The following is a 9557-nucleotide window of genomic DNA, read 5'->3' on the forward strand; positions in this document are numbered from 1 at the left end:
CCTGGATGGACATGCCTCATCGCCCGTGCAGGGAAGACGAACTACATTTCTCCTGGAGACCCCCTGCCTGGCTGTCGGGAGGGACCACATGGTCACCCTTCCCCTTTTCTCTTGGAAGGCAGCTAGACCAAACTTATCTAGCCAGTAGGACAACTCCACCTCTCTTCCCTCTACACTGATCGTCCGCTCCCCTTTTTTGAGGGCCTCCAGGAAAAGGCGGCGAAAAGCATCATTCCCTGGGTCTGGAGATGAGGAAGACCCCCGTAGAATCCCACTTGCAGCAGCCGCATAACTAATGGTGCCTGCAGGTGAGGGGGGCGAAGGACCAGCCCCTAAATTCCCTGAACTCTCAACCTCACAGTCAACCATCTCCACCTCACTGACCCTCACCTCACCATTTTCACTAGCAGAATTCACACCAACCATACCTCCAGCAGAAACCGCCCCTTCACCATTGTCACAGACACTATTCACACCAACCATACCTCCAGCAGAAACCGCCCCTTCACCATTGTCACAGACACTATTCACACCAGCCATACCTCCAGCAGAAACCGCCCCTTCACCATTGTCACAGACACTATTCACACCACTTCCATTCTTATTTACATTTATATTTGTGTTTTTTACACTGCTTTCTGCTGGGGCAGTTGCTATTTGCAGTGCAGCTGCCCCTTTAAGAGTGATACTGCAGGGTTTAATTACCACACCCTGCTTTTCAGCAGAGCATGTGCTGGCAGCTGCAGACTGTTGCTCCAGCCTCTCCTGCAGACCATCTCCACGCTCCTGTGTGCACTTCACCACCGGGTCCCCCGCAGATACAGGTGACACACATGCAGAGGACCCCAGTGGTGCGTCTCCGTCGAGGATGCAGTCCGGGCCGGTGTTGCCGCAGCCATTACAGCTGCACCCGAGATGATAACCGGTGCCGGGGTCCCTGACTTTGACCCAGCATCAGATCTACTTGTGGGGGGCCCCGACACCACAGCACACGCCGCCGATGATGCGGCCCCGGCTGACAGCGCACCACCAACACTGAGGGGAGCGGCGACCAACGGCAAGGTACCCACAGTCTCCACCTCCCGAGCGTCAGCGGGTGCAGCAGACGCCAGGCCATCCCCAGTTTTCACCGAGGATCGGACCTGGACACCTCCACAGGTGTTACTTCCGTCCGCCACAGGGCCACTCTCCAGACTATGCACACTGTCTGGCTCTGCAGCCGCATGCCCACTCTCGCCCCCTCTGCTACCGCCAGCAGAGACGGCGACCTGCGCCACGTGACTTGTAATCTCCCCGCTCCCTCGCACCGGACCCACTACAGGTCCCGGGGTGGGTAGCGGGGGTCCCAGGAAGGGGGACAAACACCAACCTCTCCTCCGATGTTTTCTTCCTTTTTTTCTGTTTCTTTTTCCCCCTCCTGGTTGCCTCGTCCCCGCAGTCCTCATCCCCAAGTTTCAGGTGGGCATAATTTACTGGGGACTCTAGCTGACAGATCTGCTGCAAGACGAGGCAACCCCCACTACTGCTGTTATCACTGCTGCTATCATCTGCATCACCCCCATCATCCTCTGAAATACTATTATCTGATGGAAGTGGGACCTGCACTGGATCTATCCCACTGAGATCACTTACCAAGCGCCCAGGTGGGTACGGTGCCTCCTCCATCTCCACATGGTCCACCTCCTCCACCTGGGTTGGACGACGAGACCCCTCTGGCTCCTTTGCAGCAGCCATGTTGTGGAATCGGTCCCATTTGCTAGTTTTTCCCGGAAAGGCCCGCTTCAATGCCCTCAATACCGATACCCAGGCTGGATATCCTAGCTGTTAGGGCAGACTTCTCTGTGCGGGAGGCTCTGTCTGCAGCCTGCCTCACCTCCTTCATCTCCTCCTGGAGCTTCCTCAGGGTCTTCCCAGCCTCCTCATACTCGCAGAGGTACACATGGATGCGGGAGCCATAGCTGGTAACCTGCTCCCGTGCGGCCCTAGTACCCCAATCTTTCTGCACCGCCACCGCTGCACCTCTGCGAGTACTCCGCTCACCTCCGGGAGGAGACACCGCAGCGGCCCTTGCCTCAGCCTTAGGGGCTTTGCAGCCCTCCTGGACTCCTCCATGTTTCGGACCTTGCCTGATCTGGTGACCCTCTTTGCCGGTAGCAATGAGCTCCCACCCCTCGCCGGCTTAGACCGAGGGGTGGGAGACGGGGACCCCACAGTTCATCCACTACACCTATCTCTTTCCTGGGTCAGAGAGGGGGAATTCCTTGGTGTAAAAAAAACCGGTGACTCCTGGAGCAAACACACCAGCACACCTTCCTCTACAGGCTCCTAGTGGTGGCTGTATAAATCTGTATGTAGTGAGCTCCCTCTAGTGGTGACTGTATAAATCTGTATGTAGTGAGCTCCTTCTAGTGGCGTGGCGGCTGTATAAATCTGTAGTGAGCTTCTAGTGGTGGCTGTATAAATCTGTGTGTAGTGAGCTCCCTCTAATGGTTGCTGTATAAATCTGTAAGTAGTGAGCTCCCTCTAGTGGTGGCAGTATAAATCAGTATGTAGTGAGCTCCCTCTAGTGGTGACTGTATAAATCTATACGTAGTGAGCTTCCTCTAGTGGTGACTATAAATCTATATGTAGTGAGCTCCCTTTAGTGACGACTGTATAAATAAATATTTAGTGATCTCTCTATATTTGTGATTGTTTAAATCTGTATGTAGTGAGCTCCTTCTAGTGGTGGCTGTATAAATCTGTATGTAGTGAGCTCCTTCTAGTGGTGGCTGTATAAATCTGTATGTAGTGAGCTCCCTCTAGTGGTGGCTGTATAAATCTGTATGTAGGGAGCTCCCTCTAGTGGTGGCTGTATAAATCTGTATGTAGTGAGCGGCCCCTAGTGTTGGCTGTATAAATCTATGTAGTGAGCTCCCTCTAGTGGTGACTGTATAAATCTGTACGTAGTGAGCTCCCCCTAGAGGTGACTGTATAAATCTGTATGTAGTGAGCTCTTTCTAGTGGTGGCTGTCTAAATCTTTATGTAGTGGGCTCCCTCTAGTGGTGACAGTATAAATCTGTATGTAGTGAGCTCCCTCTGGTGGTGGCTGTAGGAAGGTAATGTATGTGAGTCAGCTGTATGCCAGTGAAGCAGAATGTGCTTTTTGGTAGAGACTTTGGCCTTGTGCCATGTGTGTCTGGCCTGCCGCCTCCGCCATGCTCTGCTACCTCTGCTCTCTTCTGCGTTCACATCGGGTCATGCGGCTTCTGTTATGTTTAATGTTAACAGATCAGATGTTCTATGAAGATTTTTTTTTTTATATAGAACACAGATCGGGTCACAGCTGCCCGATCCCGAACCTGCAGGAGGACGGGGTGAGGACGCGGCTCCACGCTGCGCAGACGCATATATCAACAGCCGCCCACCAAATTCTTTTCTTCATGCTGCGGAGCAGGAGCGAAAATGGAGGAGGATTTCCTTCTATCATATAAAACCCTAGTAATTGTCGGATATTAGTGGGTTAAGGATAAAGCTATAGATATATCTGCACTTTGGAGAGCTTTGTGCCAACTAATATGGCCGCTGTTACAACCTTGCTAGTGAACACACAGCTTTCCAAGGCTCCTGAATGACACTTTGGTTTAATTATGACATCGGGATTGCCATTCAGAACCCTGGGAAAGTTGGGTGTCTCCATCCTGTAAGGGAAATTTTGGGTGCCCCCCCTCCATTTCACCCTGTAATGAGAAAGCTGGGTATCCATTCTGTAATGGGAAAGCTGGGGGCCTACTATGTCATTGGAAACTTAGGTACCATCCATCCCTGTAATGGGAAAGCTGGGTGTCCCCCCTGCAGTGGGAAAGCAGGGTGCACATCCTGTAAGGGCACAGCTGGGTACCACCCTCCCTGTAATGAGAAAGCTGGATGCCCCCCTGTGGGAAGCTTCTACTAATGCTTGCTCATTAGAAATCTGCGAGCAGTCCGGGGAACTCGGGGTTAATGCGGCTCCACGGCTGTTGAGGGTGATGGAATTTAGGGGTTGCAGTTCTGTCCCTGAGGCTGAGCTTCTTTCTGCAGGGCCACCTCTTGTGAAAGCATCTGGATCTTCAGATGTGCAGATGTGCCTGTGAACAGCAGGGCGGCGACACACAGCGAGGGGAAGAGGTCACCATAGGCAGGTGCCGAAATGTGCAGTGTAAGGAGAAGATTACACGGAGGAACGTCAGAGGACAGAAAATGACTCTGGGGACCCTGCAATGTCTATGTGGTGTATCTAAGCCTCAGCGCACAGTGTTACAGCCTTATACAAGATAATGTCTGCTGAGCAGTAGTGTCTAAGGTTATTAGTGGCTGTGATATTGTGTACTGATGCTGTATCTAACCTAATCATATGTGATACAGTCTGCTGAGCCGTGTATCTAATCCTATCCTGTGTGATACTGACTGCTGAGCTGTGTATCTAATCCTATCCTGTGTGATACTGACTGCTGAGCCGTGTATCTAATCCTATCCTGTGTGATACTGACTGCTGAGCCGTGTATCTAATCCTATCCTGTGTGATACTGTCTGCTGAGTCGTGTATCTAATCCTCTCCTGTGTGATACTGTCTGCTGAGCCGTGTATCTAATCCTATCCTGTGTGATACTGACTGCTGAGCCGTGTATCTAATCCTATCCTGTGTGATACTGTCTGCTGAGCCGTGCATCTAATCCTCTCCTGTGTGATACTGACTGCTGAGCCGTGTATCTAATCCTATCCTGTGTGATACTGACTGCTGAGCCGTGTATCTAATCCTATCCTGTGTGATACTGTCTGCTGAGCCGTGCATCTAATCCTATCCAGTGTGATACTGACTGCTGAGTCGTGTATCTAATCCTCTCCTGTGTGATACTGTCTGCTGAGCCGTGTATCTTATCCTCTCCTGTGTGATACTGTCTGCTGAGCAGTGTATCTAATCCTCTCCTGTGTAATACTGACTGCTGAGCCGTGTATCTAATCTCCTGTGTGATACTGTTTGCTGAGCCGTGTATCTAATCCTCTCCTGTGTGATACTGTCTGCTGAGCCGTGTATCTAATCCTCTCCTGTGTGATACTGACTGCTGAGCCGTGTATCTAATCCTCACCTGTGTGATACTGTCTGCTGAGCTGTGTATCTAATCCTCTCCTGTGTGATACTGACTGCTGAGCCGTGTATCTAATCCTCACCTGTGTGATACTGTCTGCTGAGCTGTGTAGCTAATCCTCTCCTGTGTGATACTGTCTGCTGAGCCGTGTATCTAATCCTATCCTTTGTGATACTCTCTGCTGAGCCGTGTATCTAATCCTCTCCTGTGTGATACTGTCTGCTGAGCCGTGTATCTAATCCTCTCCTGTGTGATACTGTCTGCTGAGCCATGTATCTAATCCTCTCCTGTGTGATACTGACTGCTGAGCCGTGAATGTAATCCTCTCCTGTGTGATACTGACTGCTGAGCCGTGTATCTAATCCTCTCCTGTGTGATACTGTCTGCTGAGCCATGTATCTAATCCTCTCCTGTGTGATACTGACTGCTGAGCCGTGTATCTAATCCTCTCCTGTGTGATACTGACTGCTGAGCCATGTATCTAATCCTCTCCTGTGTGATACTGACTGCTGAGCCGTGTATGTAATCCTATCCTGTGTGATACTGACTGCTGAGCCGTGTATCTAATCCTCTCCTGTGTGATGCTGTCTGCTGAGCCGTGTATCTAATCCCTTCCTGTGTGATACTGACTGCTGAGCCATGTATCTAATCCTCTCCTGTGTGATACTGACTGCTGAGCCGTGTATCTAATCCTCTCCTGTGTGATACTGACTGCTGAGCCGTGTATCTAATCCTCTCCTGTGTGATACTGTCTGCTGAGCCGTGTATCTAATCCTCTCCTGTATGATATTGTCTGCTGTATCTAATCTGAATAATCCTCTTGCTCAGGAGTCGGACTCTCGTCTCCCCGATAATGCAACCGCCACCCTGCAGCCGTCTCCGCCATATTTCCGCAGCGGTGATGTCACTATTGTCAGGTTTGTATAAGTGATAAAACATCCGAATATTTATCCTGAATGCAAAAAAGAAAACGGAATGTCAGAATCGCTGTTTTGGTCCCCTCAGAGCCGTCACCACAGAGCAGTCACCAAAGAGCTGTCACCACAGAGCGGTCACCTCAGAGCCGTCACCACAGAGCGGTCCCCTCAGAGCCGTCACCACAGAGCGGTCTCCTCAGAGCCGTCACCACAGAGCCGTCACCACAGAGCGGTCACCACAGAGCGGTCACCTCAGAGCCGTCACCACAGAGCGGTCCCCTCAGAGCCGTCACCACAGAGCAGTCACCAAAGAGCTGTCACCACAGAGCGGTCACCTCAGAGCCGTCACCACAGAGCGGTCACCACAGAGCGGTCCCCTCAGAGCCGTCACCACAGAGCGGTCCCCTCAGAGCCGTCACCACAGAGCAGTCTCCTCAGAGCCGTCACCACAGAGCCGTCACCACAGAGCGGTCACCACAGAGCGGTCACCTCAGAGCCGTCACCACAGAGCGGTCCCCTCAGAGCCGTCACCACAGAGCAGTCACCAAAGAGCTGTCACCACAGAGCGGTCACCTCAGAGCCGTCACCACAGAGCGGTCACCACAGAGCGGTCCCCTCAGAGCCGTCACCACAGAGCGGTCCCCTCAGAGCCGTCACCACAGAGCGGTCACCACAGAGCGGTCACCACAGAGCGGTCACCTCAGAGCGGTCACCACAGAGCGGTCCCCTCAGAGCGGTCACCACAGAGCGGTCCCCTCAGAGCGGTCACCACAGAGCGGTCCCCTCAGAGCGGTCACCACAGAGCGGTCACCACAGAGCGGTCCCCTCAGAGCGGTCCCCTCAGAGCCGTCACCACAGAGCCGTCACCACAGAGCCGTCCCCTCAGAGCCGTCCCCTCAGAGCCGTCACCACAGAGCCGTCACCACAGAGCAGTCCCCTCAGAGCCGTCACCACAGAGCGGTCCCCTCAGAGCCGTCACCACAGAGCGGTCCCCTCAGAGCCGTCACCACAGAGCGGTCCCCTCAGAGCCGTCACCACAGAGCGGTCCCCTCAGAGCCGTCACTACAGAGCCGTCACCACAGAGCCGTCACCACAGAGCCGTCACCACAGAGCGGTCCCCTCAGAGCCGTCCCCTCAGAGCCGTCACCACAGAGCGGTCCCCTCAGAGCCGTCACCACAGAGCGGTCCCCTCAGAGCCGTCACCACAGAGCGGTCCCCTCAGAGCCGTCACCACAGAGCGGTCCCCTCAGAGCCGTCCCCTCGGAGCCGTCCCCTCGGAGCCGTCACCACAGAGTGGTCCCCTCAGAGCCGTCACCACAGAGCGGTCCCCTCAGAGCCGTCCCCTCGGAGCCGTCACCACAGAGCCGTCACCACAGAGCCGTCACCACAGAGCAGTCACCAAAGAGCGGTCACCACAGAGCGGTCACCTCAGAGCCGTCACCACAGAGCGGTCACCTCAGAGCCGTCACCACAGAGCGGTCCCCTCAGAGCCGTCACCACAGAGCGGTCCCCTCAGAGCGGTCACCACAGAGCCGTCACGACAGAGCCGTCACCACAGAGCGGTCCCCTCAGAGCGGTCCCCTCAGAGCCGTCACTACAGAGCCGTCACCACAGAGCGGTCCCCTCAGAGCCGTCACGACAGAGCCGTCACCACAGAGCTGTCACCACAGAGTGGTCCCCTCAGAGCGGTCCCCTCAGAGCCGTCACCACAGAGCCGTCACCATAGAGCGGTCCCCTCAGAGCCGTCACCACAGAGCAGTCACCACAGAGCGGTCCCCTCAGAGCCGTCACCACAGAGCGGTCCCCTCAGAGCCGTCACCACAGAGCGGTCCCCTCAGAGCTGTCACCACAGAGCCGTCACCACAGAGCCGTCACCACAGAGCCGTCACCACAGAGCCGTCACCACAGAGCCGTCACCACAGAGCCGTCACCACAGAGCCGTCACCCAGCTCTCACAGAAGATGCCTCATGTCTGTGTAGGAGGAAGGGTCAGACAGTGACGTTGCTGATGTTGGTTTCTTATTCGACAATTTCTTTTTCTGTTTCTTACAGGTTAAAGGACAAAAGTAAAAAATTACAATAATAAAATGCGTGGAGGAGCCTGATGTGAATACTCCTAAGAGCCGCTACAGAAAATATCAAAGTGGGCAGTGAAGGGCGATACTGAAAGGGTTAAATGACTGGGCCACTGATCTCACCCCACCATTACACGCAGTGATGGCCGCCGTCACATTCAGGTCACTCATGTAACCCCTGGAATACATCAGATACTAATTCACAACTGGGACAATTGACAATTTGACCCCTCTGATGCCCAGAACCCATTTGGGCCGGCTGGAGTAGCCTGAATATGATACGGCCATCACTGTGTGTAATGGTGGGGTGAGATCAGTGGCCCGGTCATTTAACCCTTTCAATGACGCCCTTCAGAGCCCACATTGATGCCCATTTTTCTGCCAACTTTATATTTCTCTATCACTTCATTGGAGGACACGGGAAACCATGGGGTATGCTGCTGCCACCAGGAGGCTGACACTAGGAGGCTGCCACCAGGAGGCTGCCACCAGGAGGCTGACACTAGGAGGCTGACACTAGGAGGCTGCGACCAAGAGGCTGCCACCAGGAGGCTGCCACCAGGAGGCTGCGACCAGGAGGCTGCGACTAGGAGGCTGCCACCAGGAGGCTGCCACCAGGAGGCTGACACTAGGAGGTTGCCACCAGGAGGCTGACACCAGGAGGCTGACACTAGGAGGCTGCCACCAGGAGGATGCCACCAGTAGCCTGACACTAGGAGGCTGCCACCAGTAGCCTGACACTAGGAGGCTGCCACCAGGAGCCTGACACTAGGAGGCTGCCACCAGGAGGCTGACACCAGGAGGCTGCCACTAGAAGGCTGCCACCAGGACGCTGACACCAGGAGGCTGACACCAGGAGGCTGACACTAGGAGGCTGCCACCAGGAGGCTGACACCAGGAGGCTGCCACTAGAAGGCTGCCACCAGGAGCCTGACACTAGGAGGCTGTCACCAGGAGCCTGACACTAGGAGGCTGTCACCAGGAGCCTGACACTAGGAGGCTGCCACCAGGAGGCTGACACTAGGAGGCTGCCACCAGGAGGCTGACACCAGGAGGCTGCCACTAGAAGGCTGCCACCAGGAGCCTGACACTAGGAGGCTGTCACCAGGAACCTGACACTAGGAGGCTGCCACCAGGAGGCTGACACCAGGAGGCTGCCACTAGAAGGCTGCCACCAGGAGCCTGACACTAGGAGGCTGTCACCAGGAGCCTGACACTAGGAGGCTGTCACCAGGAGCCTGACACTAGGAGGCTGCCACCAGGAGGCTGACACTAGGAGGCTGCCACCAGGAGGCTGACACCAGGAGGCTGCCACTAGAAGGCTGCCACCAGGAGCCTGACACTAGGAGGCTGTCACCAGGAGCCTGACACTAGGAGGCTGCCACCAGGAGCCTGACACTAGGAGGCTGTCACCAGGAGCCTGACACTAGGAGGCTGCCACCAGGAGGCTGCCACCAGG

At 54.8% G+C, this 9557-nt stretch overlaps 1 long non-coding RNA gene across 3 annotated transcripts; it reads left to right on the forward strand.

Moving 5' to 3' along the window:
• The first annotated feature begins 298 nt into the window (after positions 1-298).
• LOC141048568 (uncharacterized) lies at positions 299-6027 on the forward strand. Of its 3 annotated transcripts, none has more exons than XR_012220088.1 (4): positions 299-824; positions 3308-3481; positions 4061-4178; positions 5935-6027. It is a non-coding gene; the product is annotated as an uncharacterized lncRNA (long non-coding RNA). The 3 variants fall into 3 exon arrangements; XR_012220089.1 differs by lacking the exon at positions 299-824 and adding an exon at positions 832-1062; XR_012220090.1 differs by lacking the exon at positions 299-824 and adding an exon at positions 1073-1643.
• The last annotated feature ends 3530 nt before the right edge of the window (positions 6028-9557 follow it).

Source organism: Dendrobates tinctorius, unplaced genomic scaffold, assembly GCF_039654945.1.
Source record: "Dendrobates tinctorius isolate UK_male_01 unplaced genomic scaffold, ASM3965494v1 ptg000136l, whole genome shotgun sequence".
NCBI classification, from domain to species: Eukaryota; Metazoa; Chordata; class Amphibia; order Anura; family Dendrobatidae; genus Dendrobates; species Dendrobates tinctorius.